The following is an 11,434-nucleotide window of genomic DNA, read 5'->3' as shown; positions in this document are numbered from 1 at the left end:
TCCCCCACCCCCCTCCCTACTTCCCCTTCCCCTTTGGACCTTCTCTTAGATCTATTAGTTTATTAATCAGTTATTTTAAAGCCCCTGTATAGCAATACAGTACCAGCTTCTGAGTCATCTTTGAGTCTGGTTCTGCTGATTTGTTTACAGTGAGTCTTTTCTTCAATTTTTGTGTCTCATAATTTTTGGTTGAATGATGGACACTGAAAGATCATTACAAAATGAAGTAACTAGTATTCATGCCAAGATTTTTAATCACATTATTAGCGTATGGGGTTAACTCAAGCTAGTCCTCAGTTGAGCTGAGTTGGGATTATTGTTGCTTTCATTGCCTTTGGGCATCATAGCTTTGGTTTTTTTTGGTTTTTTTTCAATAACTGGAAGCATTTATTAAAAAGCAACCACTAGGGGCCGGGGATTTAGGTCAGTGGTTTCGCCGCCTGCTACACAAGCACAAAGACCCGAGTTCGATCCCCAGTACCAAAAAAAAGCAACCACTAAATGCCAGTTTGTGGTGAAAGAAATGTGGCCAGTGACAACATCATAATATATGTAAATATATGAATATTAAAATTTTCATGTAGAAATAAAACACTTTAGAACCTGCAAAATCTTGAAGATCTTCTATTTAGTCTAATTGTCTCAGTGTATAAATTAGAAAACAACCAGTCATTGCACATTAGTACAATTACAGATAATTTTAAAATTAACTCTTGGGTAAGAAGTGGTTTTTAAACATTTTCACTTTTACATCAAATTAGATATTGATTACATGTATTGTAAAATAAAGCAGATCTTCCCACTTCACAACTCATGTTAGATTTAAGTCTCTTCACTGACTCTTTGTACTGAGAAAGGATAATTTCATTTTCCCCCTCATTCTTAAGACTAACAAGAGGCTTTTGATAATTTTCAACCTCTTTAGTACCAAGGAGCTCTTCTTTATTTACTTTCATGTTTTTATCAGCAGTGCTAATTTGGAGAAGTGTTTCCAGGATATTTTTTTCTGAGGAGCTATTTTTCCATATATATTCTTCCATGTCTGCTTCAGGCTTATTTTTTTCTTCCCATTCTTCAGTTTTCCAAGATTCATGGTATGATACTGTCAGTAAATAGAGTGCATAATCATAGTTCTGTCTCTTTAAAGGGTATCTATCTGTTTTGTTGGTGAGTGCATCTGTAGTCTTGCAGTATCGTTCTCCTACAAGTTTAATCAATTTCTTCTTTGCATGATCATCTAAATTCAAACTGGAAAGTCTCACCCTTAAGGTTACTCCTCGTGCTTTGGGGTTTCGAACAGATGGTCCTGATGAAACATAATTAGCAGTGTCAGTTTCAATTGGAAAATGCTTCGCGCATTTCTCATCACTGCCTAGTGCAGCTGGCCACTCGGTGCAGAAATCTTTAAGAGCTTGGCAGTGCTTTTTAATTGCTACAGGAGTCAAATGCAGAAAATTAGGGATCTTTAGAAGTTCTAGATTTCCTTCCTTTTTCATAGGAACACCCGTTTTCACTGGATAACCCATCCAAACAGGGAGAGGCACTGCAGAGGGCTTAAAGGGCACTGCAACAGGGTAAACACTAGGCCAGTCCTGGTCAACAGCCATTTTCTCTGTTCTAGGAGGTAGTGCCTGTCTTCTCATTTGCCTTTCACTTTTGGATGTTCTTTCTCCTGTATGCGGGCTAGGTCTCCGAGCGTGAGTGGCCCGGGTCATGGCGGTAGAGAAGGCCCGCAAGGTGAACCGCCATGGGAACACTGCGGCCACCATGGCTGCAAGAACGGCAAGCCAGAATGCTGGGCATCATAGCTTTATGTTCTTCCAGAATCAGGCATCATAGCTTTATATTCTTTTTTTTAAGACAGGGTCTTGCTATACAGTGCAGGCTGGCCTTGAACTCAGAGCAGTACTACTGCCTCAGCCTCCACAGTGCTAGGATTGCAGGCATGCACTACCATGCCCAGCTAATAGCTTTACATTATTCCAGAAGTTGGCTACTACCATAGTACCCACTGCTTAAAATGGGGCCTTGGGAGCTACAGAGTTTTCCTCAGTGTTCCAGCTCCACTGCCAGCTTTCAGCAGTCTCTATACCTGTGACTCAGGGAACAAGCTTTCTCCATCAAGCCTATTGGTACTTGTTACTAAGTGCCAGGATGATAGTAGGAATAAGCGTTGTTGAACCTTTCCATGATGTGTTGTTAGTAATCAGTAGGTCCTGTGAACTTGTGCCTCAGTTCTAGGGCTTTGTCAATGTTCTGCTCCTCCTCTCTAGTACAACCAAACTCGACCTGTGTTTGTGTTTGGTCTTGAGTGGGAGAGTGTCTTTTCCCTCCTGCAGTGATAGCAGACCTTTGATTGGTGTTAGTGTAGGTTCCTGGGCCCAATGGGTGTCTTGCCCATTCCATGGATAGAGGCTTTTCACTCTGCCCCTCTTGCAAAGGCAGTGGACATTGTCTTGGCAGCAGGATTGTTATCTGTCTCCCAGAGTAAGATGGGTTGACCTTATACTTCTCCTGTGGAGGCAATGGAGTTATTTTCTATTGCTTTGAATCTTATTGCTTCTGACAAGAGTTCAGGCTTTATGCCTGCACAGTAGTGGCAGCTGATCACTTTATGCATTCTTACACTACGAAAGGAGAATCTCTTTGGATTTATGCCATGAATACAGTTTTTTGGCAGTGCCATTGTGTCTATCTGATTCAAATTGACACTGCTAAACACATAGCCTTTAAGAATTGTCAAAATTTAGGGCTGGGGATTTAGCTCAGCGGTTTCGCCGCCTGCTATGCAAGCACAAGGACCAGAGTTTGATCCCCGGTACCAAAAAAAAAAAAGAATTGTTAAAATTTAGCTGGTTATTGTGACACATGCCTGTAATCCCACCATTTGGGAGGCTGAGTTGGAAGGATTGCAAGTTCAAGCCCTGCTAGGGCCACACAGAGAGACCTTGCCTCTACAAACAAAACCAACCAAACAAAAAGCATATATCAAAATTTTACCTGATTTCTTGTTACCCACCTATATATTGGCTTTTTCTGTCCCTTGTGCTTAACCAAAAGTAATCTGCTAATGTGTCCTGTCTCTCTTCTTTGAGGGTAAAACTTTTAATTTACTTGGTTGATTTGTGACTTCAGGTTTTTGATGGGCTCAAAAAGGTTATGATTTTCAAAATGGATCAAAGAACTAAATGTTAAAAACACTTATCTTGCTAGAAGATAAGATAGGTAAAACTCTTGAAGTCACAAGTGAAAGCAAGGACTTTTTGAACAGAACTCCAGCTGCACAGATAAGCATTCCAAGAATCAACAAAAAGATCACATTAAATTAAAAAGCTTCTGCACAGCAAAAGAAATAAATGAGTGAAAAGACTACCTACAGAATGGGAAAAAAATTTTTGCCAGCAATTGCTCAAACAGAGGATCATATCTAGAATATATAAGAACTCAAAAAAATTAGACCCGCCCTCAGAGAAAAGACCCAATCAAAATATCAGCAAGCAAAATAATGTACACAGAAGTAGTACAAATGGCCAATAAATATATGAAGAAATGTTCATCCTCTCTGGCCATTAGAGAAATGAAAATTAAAACAGTACTGAAATTCCATCTCACTCTACAAAGAAGGGCCATCATCAAGAAATCAAATAATTACAAATATTGGAGAGGCTCAGGGGAGAAAAGAGCCCTTCTACACTGTTGGTGGGAATGTGAACTAGTACAATCTCTATGGAAATAAGTATGGAGATTCTGAAAAAAACTAAAACTAGTAATTCTATTTGACCCAGATAATCCCCTCCTAGGTATCTTCTCAAAGAAGTTAAAGACATCATATTACAGTGATACATGCATACCCATGTTTATACAGTAGCAGCACAATTCATAATAGCTAAATCTTGGAAGCAGCCTGTATGTCTTACCAACAGATGAATGGATAAAGAAAATCTATTTACACACCATGGAGTACTACTGTGTCATAAGGAAAGATAAACTTGAGTAATTTGTAGGAAAATGGATGCACTTTGAGACCGTAATGTTAAGTGAACTAAATCAGACACACAAATTTAAATATCATTTTATTTCTCTTATATGAGAAGCCCAGAGTAAAAATAAAGAATAGATAATAGGAAGTGGGGAGATAGATTGTTCTTAAGGGGAAAGGGAATCAAGAGATGGAGTGGGACAGAGGGAAGCAATAAGGGATGAAAAAAAAGGAATCAGGGTGTGTTATGTACATATACCAACTCTACACCAGGAATGTAGGCATTATGTACTGTAAACATGAATTTAGAAAAAGGGGATGAAGGGATAGGTGGAGGGCAGAGGGAAAAAAAGGAAGAGGGATGAAAAAATGTTGTATTATGCACATGACCAACTTCCCACAAGAAATGTAAAAATTATGTACTATACACATGTACTGATAAACTAAAAAATTTAAAAGGCTATGATTTTATAGGTTATATTTTGCTTGTTGTTACATTAAGATATTTTACATGCAATATTTTACATCCTTAAGTTGAAAGTGGAACTCTTCTGATTTTTTCTTGATTCTCATTCTGGAAGTTGGGATGTGTGTTCATTCTTATTCTCTCTTCATATTTTCTCTATTTTTGTGCTTATTCCTGATTATTCTTCAGATCTGTATTTCAGTAATTGTTTTTCATTTTGTGACTAATCTGTTATTAAAACCCCATCCATGAAGTTTTTAACTTCATTGACAGTACTAGTAGAAATTCTGTGTCAAAACTTCTTTTTTAAAAAATTTTATCTTCTTTTTGGTTGACTTTCCCATGTGAGTTCTTAGATGTATATTCCAGTAAAGGATAATTGTTTCTTGCATTTTTGTCTACTCTGCTTTTAAATATATCCTTTGAGCTTCCAACTTCACTATATAGTACTTGCCATTTCTCAAAGTTCAGTGTGTGACCTCTTTTTTAATTTGCCTTTTCTTCCTTTAAAAATTTTTTTTTAATATATGTAACACTGTTACATAGGTCCTACCAGTTTGAATACAAATATAGTGTCATATAACCACCACCATGATCTGAATCAAGAACAATTTCTATTATGCCAAAAGAGACTCCCTAGTGTTGCTCTAATGTTGCCCTTTGTAGCTATGAATCCTACTCCCATGCCCTGGCAGCTATTGTTCTGTTCCCTAATCTGCAGGGTGTTGCCTTTTCCACATAGGATGCAATCATAGTATATACATTTTAGACTGGATTACTTTGTTCAGGATAGTGTCTTTGAGGTTTCATTAATTGGGTAAACAGTAGTTTATTCATTTACCATTTCATTGGATATTTGGGTCATTTCTGATTTTTTCCTACAATGAAATAGAGCTGCCATCTATTTATGTAGAGAGATTTGTGTGAATGTGTGTTCATTTTACTCAGGGATGGGCAAATTGTGACTCACGGGGCAGCTCCTGACATTTATAAGAAATGTTTTATTGAAATACATGTCAATTCCTTTACATATTGCCTATAGTTGCTTTCATGCTGGAAGGACAGAGTGGAGTAATTGTCACAGAGATCATATAGATGTCAAGCCTGAAATATTTACCACGTTATCCTTTTAAAAAGTTTGCTTAGCTGGGCATGGTGGTGCACACCTGCAATGCCATCTGTTCTGGAGCTTGAGGCATAGGTATCACAAGTGAGGTCAATCAGGGCAATTTAGTAAGAGACTATAGTATCTTAAAATAATAAGCCTGGGAATGTAGCTCAGTCTCCTGGATTCAATCTCTATTCCCACCAAAGAAAGAAAAAGTGTGCTGACTTATTTTCTCCCTTTCACTATTTTTTCCTAGTGGTTTTAGTATGTCTAAAAACTGGATTATCTTTCAAATTTGGGGGATTTGTTTTGTAATTTTACATTTGTGTTTGTGATTTATTTGTATTTAACATTTATTGGTATGCTTAGATTGTGTCTTAGTTACTTTCTCATTGCTGGGACAAAATACCGAACACCCACAGGTTACAGGAGGAAAGGTTTATTTTAGCTCAGTTTGTAGAGGTTTCAGTTCATAGTCATCAGGCTCCAAGGCAGGGTGTCATGGCAGGCAGGAGGCAGCAAAGCTGGCCTTCCATTTTTCCCTTTATGTCCCATCCAGGCTATAAGCCTGTGGAATGGTGCCACACTCATGATGGGGCTTCCATAAGTGACACCCAGAACTATGCTGAACCCATTTAGTTATCAGACACCCTTAATCCATATTCACCCCAGATCCAGCCATCTCTGAAAAGCCCCACCTATGAGTGCATCAGGCTTTGAGGAGACATCTAAATACAAGCCATAACATATTGAGTTCTACCCACTTAATGGTCACTTTCTATTTTCTGTTTTATTGTTTTTCCTTTTCTGCTTTCCTTGGGATTATATGAATATCATAAGATATTCTATTTAAATTTTATTTTTCCTATTTTTATGTGAATGACTACATATTATATATAAATATATGTATATAAACATAATTTTGCCATGCTGTGGATTGAACCCAGGGCCCCACACATGCTAGGCACAAGATTTACCACAGAGGTACATCTTTAGCTCTAAAAAACAAAAATTATACGTCTGATGGGATTTCAGTGTATGTAATAGTAATGAATATGAAAACTTCAGTGTAAAGAAATGAAGTAGAGGAATCTGTTATAGCTATAATCTACTTTAAATGGCAAAATATTAATACTAAGTGGACTATAGTCCCTGTAGCAACCAATAATGTATAAAAACATATACATTGTTGTAAATATATAACAAATTTAGTATATAAATGTTTACATAAATTACAAGTTTTACATATATACTTACATATCTTTATGTTGCAGTTTCTGTATGTTACTAATATGTTGAAACCCTTATCATATTCACATTATAAAGGTGGTCACTAGAAATTTTTAAATTATTTATATGATTAATTCTATCAGACAGCATTGTCTATCCAGCTCATTAGTCTGAGGTACATGACCTAAAACACTTGACTGTGATCTACCATATTTGTAATGATTTTATCCCATAGTGCAAATAGGGGCTTGTAATGTATTAATAATTAGTCAGTGAAGGTTTTATTTGTGTGCATATTTGCAATGCTTATGGATTGTGTTATCAAAGCCTACCGAGAACCGTAGAAGGGGGAAATGAATTGGCAAGGATGAAGTCCTGTATGGTGTTCACATTTCACGTTTTTCACAGACTTTTAGGACCATTACACAGCAGAAGGAAAGATTATTGGTTTTAAAATGCTGTCACATGGAAAGGTCACCCAGTCCATGCTTTTAGTTCTTTGGCCAAAATCAAAATCTCCCTACCTTATTGGAAGTACATGGGTATTAACTGAACAGAAAATCCTGCCACCCTAAGCATGCACAAACTCAGGATTCAGTGAGACACTCAAGACATACTCAAAGTATGACACACACTCTCTTCTAAGAGTGTTAGAAAACTGGGGCAGGGTGGGGGGGTCGGTCAGGATTTAAATCCAGGTGTGATGGCACGTGCCTCTAGGCCCAGCTAAGTGAGAAGTGAGGCAGAAAAACCTCAAGTTCAAGGCCAGCCTCAAGAACTTTAGCAATGTAGTTTGGCTTAAGAAAATAATTAAGATTTGGTCACTTTTCTGCATGCTTCTTTCAGTTGAGTACTGGATCCAGTCATAAGTCACTCTTGATCCCAGGCTCCTAGGGCCAAGAAGGTGAGCTGGTCCCAGCACCTGGAAGGAAGCTCCCTGCCTCCATGCCAGGCTCCTAGGGCAGTGAAGCTGAGCCGGTCCCAGCACCCGGAAGGAAGCTCCCTGCCTCCATCCCAGGCTCCTAGGGCAGTGAAGCTGAGCCGGTCCCAGCACCCGGAAGGAAGCTCCCTGCCTCCATCCCAGGCTCCTAGGGCAGTGAAGCTGAGCCGGTCCCAGCACCCGGAAGGAAGCTCCCCTGCCACCATCCCAAGCTCCAAGGACAGAGAAGCTGAGCCGGTCCCAGCACCCGGAAGGAAGCTCCCCTACCACTATCCCAAGCTCCTAGAACAGAGAAGCTGAGCTGGTCCCAGCACCCAGGAGGAAGCTGCCCTGCTGCCATCCCAAGCTCCTAGGCCGGAGAAGGTCAGCTGCGTGGGCGCCAGAAGCACCGCCCCCCCTCCGGTGGAAATGAGAAGACACATAAACAAGCCTCAAAAACAGGCTTCCAGATCACCTACAACAACCCCAAAGGGAAACCAGATGGAACATTCTGATACTCAACCACCTGGACTCTCTCTGAACTGGCAACAAAAGAGGATCTGGGAAAAATGAAATCAGAAATAATTAATCAGATAACAGCAAAGATTTTGCTCATGGTGCAAGACATGATTAATAAATCTAGAGAGGACACAGATAAAAAAATAGAGGATCTGAGGAACATGATGGAATCCCAACATAGGAAACAAATGGAATCCATAAAACAGATACAAACAGATTTCCAAGAGATTAAAAACTCCATCGAAAGTCTGTGCAGCAGAATGAACCAATGTGAGGACAGAATTTCACATATAGAAGATAAGATTGCAATTAGTGACCAGGAAAAGAAAAATTCCTTTAAAATTGTAAGGGAACATGAGAAATCAATCCAGCAGCTGCTAGATGATGCAAAGAAGAATAACATAAGACTGATTGGAGTCAATGAAGAAAGAGGAGAGGTGCAGATGACATAAAAAAACTGTTCACAGAAGTGATGGCAGAAAACTTCCCAAGGAGGGTAAAAGAACTTGACATACAGATAAGTGAGGCATATAGGACTCCAGCTAGCCTTAATCAAAAAAACTCTACACATAGGCATATAATAGGAGTCCAGAAACCCAACAGAAGAACAAAATTCTACAAGCAGTGAGAGAAAAGAAACAAATCACAAAGGAAAGCCCATCAGAATCACAGCAGACTTCTCAATGCAAACCCTCAAGGAAAGAAGAGCTTGGAGTGATGTATTTCAAGCCCTAAAGGAAAACAGCCTCCAACCCAGATTGATGTACCCTGCAAAACTATCTTTCAAAATTGATGGAGAAATAAGATACTTTCATGATAAAGAGCACCTCAGGAACTTCATGAAAACCAAACCGGCACTCCAAAAAATTTTTGACAATACCCTAGGAAAAGACAATGAGGATCACAACCCCAGGAAACCCAGCAGAATGAATCCACTGGGCATGACAAATTAAATGCAAAGAGGGAGAATCCAACAAAAAGAAAAAGTCATGACAAGGCTTTTAAAACTTTTTACTTCTTCTCCCTAATGAGTGTATAATTGAATCTTATTATTGTACTGATTAGTATTTTTCTGATTCTAGAGTTGCACACCATTCCTTGTGCTATACTGGCTATTTATCATCTTATGTCTACATTTTAATTGGGTTTCTATTAATGAGCTCTAAGAATTCTTTATATATTCTTCTCATAGGTTATATGCATTGTAAATATGGTCTGTTTAAGGACTACTTTTCATTTTAATGATGTCATTTAAAGTTCTAAATTTTGATGGAATCTCATTTATCAATTTTTTTCTTTTATACATCATGTTTTTTGTATCCTAGGTAGTTCTTGCCTACCCTGAATTCATAAATATTTTCCATTACAATTTCTTCTTAAAGTTTTATACTTTTAGGCTTTCTTATTTAGGTTCGTAGATCCCTTCAAGTTATTTTCATATATGGAAAAGAAGAGTTGAGGTTAATTTTTTATATATGGATACCAGGTGTTCTAGTGCTGTTTGCTGAAGACACTATCTCTTCCTTGGCTCTTGAATCAAGTTTATATTCTATAAAATGGTAATGTTAAATAATCTTTCAAAACTCAGTGGACCATGTATGTGTGGTTCTATTTCTAAATTGTTTTATTCAAATGATCTATGTCTTTCCTTACACCAACACTGCCTTGATCACTGTAGCTTTAGAAGTCTTAAAATTGGGTGCTAAACGTCTTCCAACACTGTTTTTGTTTTTGGTTTTCCTGGGTCCTTTGTATTCCTACATAACTTTTAAATTTCAATATCCAATTCTTCATTTATAGCAAGTATACACAGACCTGAATTTTTATATATACCTTGTGTTCTCTAATCCTGCTAAATTCAAGTACAAGTTCTAGGGGCTCCTAGAGATTTCTTAGTATTTTCTCTGTAGATGATCATTTCATCTACATATAAAGATTTTGCTTCTGCCGTGCCAATCCTATCCTAGTTGTGTCATTTTATTGTCAGACTATTTTGGTTTAGACCTATGTTTCAAAGTCTAATGGACAGATGAAGAGTAGGCATATATGCCTTTGTTCCCCACTTTAGGGAGAAAGCGTTGTATCATCTCCATTCATAGAAGGAGTTTTTGTTGGAAGTATGGAGTACATGTCTTTGATCTGTTGAGAAGGTTCTGTTCTACTTCTAGTCTCCTGATAGCTTTTACCATGAACAGCTGTAGAATTTAGTCCAATACTTTTTTCTGCAACTAGTGACAGGATCATATGGCTTTCTCCTTTCCTCTGTTAAAATGATTACTTTTGGGGGTGGATCTTCCAGTGCTGAACCAACACTGCCATCCCTATAATAAAACCACTTTCTACATCCTGCCAGATCTGACTTCTAAGAGTTTTTCTTAAACAAATTTCTATCTATGTTCATACATTTTTCTTCTATTTTTATACAGTTTTAGGATTAGCACAATGTTGATTTCCTAAAATGAGGGGAGAAGTGTTCCTTCTTTTTTCTGCTTTAAATGTTTGATATAATTTATCAGTTAAAATGTTTATGAGCCTTCTGTTGTCATATAGGTAGGTTTTCAAGCTAGGAATAGACTTTAATAGGTGCTATTCAAATTTTATATTTCCTCCAGAGTTAAGTTTCATGAATTTGTCTTCTAAGTTACTTCTTAGAAGTTGTCAAATTTATTTCAAAAAAGATTTTTGTAATGTGCTTTCTATATCCTTTTAAATTCTGTAAAAATCTGTGTTAATGTTTCCTAGATCTTAATATTGTAATTTTAAAAATGTATAACTGATATTGTGTAACAGGAAGAAAAGGTCTAAAAGAGCAGGGGAATTGGGAGGAGTAGGGGAAGGGAAAAAAGGGAAAGGAAAAAACATAAGAGGAAAAAAAATGGAAACAAAGTCTTTGCAAATAGGGAAGGGTGGAGGGGATGAAGGGAGGGCAAGGGAAGGGGAAAAAAAATAAGAACCAAGAGACTCATGTAATGGTACAAGATCCCAATGATGAATGTAACTGTATTTTATACCTAAAATGTACCAATAAAGTTAATGGGAAAAAAAATAATAAGTCACTCTCAGTTAACAGTCTTTATCAGTGATGGTGAACCTCTTAGATCTTTCAATGATACAAACAGCGTGCTGCAGGCATGTGCCATAGGTTTGTCACCACTGGTCTGCATGTAGATAAAGGGGCTATTTTTATTTTCTTCCTTTTTCAAAGAAAAGCTA

The 11,434-nt window shown here is 37.8% G+C and overlaps 1 pseudogene; it reads right to left on the bottom strand.

The window, feature by feature from the left end:
* Positions 1–737: 737 nt before the first annotated feature.
* LOC101708112 (small ribosomal subunit protein mS35 pseudogene) lies at positions 738–1,828 on the bottom strand (annotated as a pseudogene).
* Between the last annotated feature and the right edge of the window lie 9,606 nt (positions 1,829–11,434).

This window comes from Heterocephalus glaber, unplaced genomic scaffold, assembly GCF_053883595.1.
Source record: "Heterocephalus glaber isolate CG9 unplaced genomic scaffold, H.glaber_assembly_v1.0 deba00001481, whole genome shotgun sequence".
Lineage (NCBI taxonomy): Eukaryota > Metazoa > Chordata > Mammalia > Rodentia > Bathyergidae > Heterocephalus > Heterocephalus glaber.
Note: the sequence above shows the minus strand (reverse complement) of the source record. Positions and strands in the feature narration are given on the sequence as shown.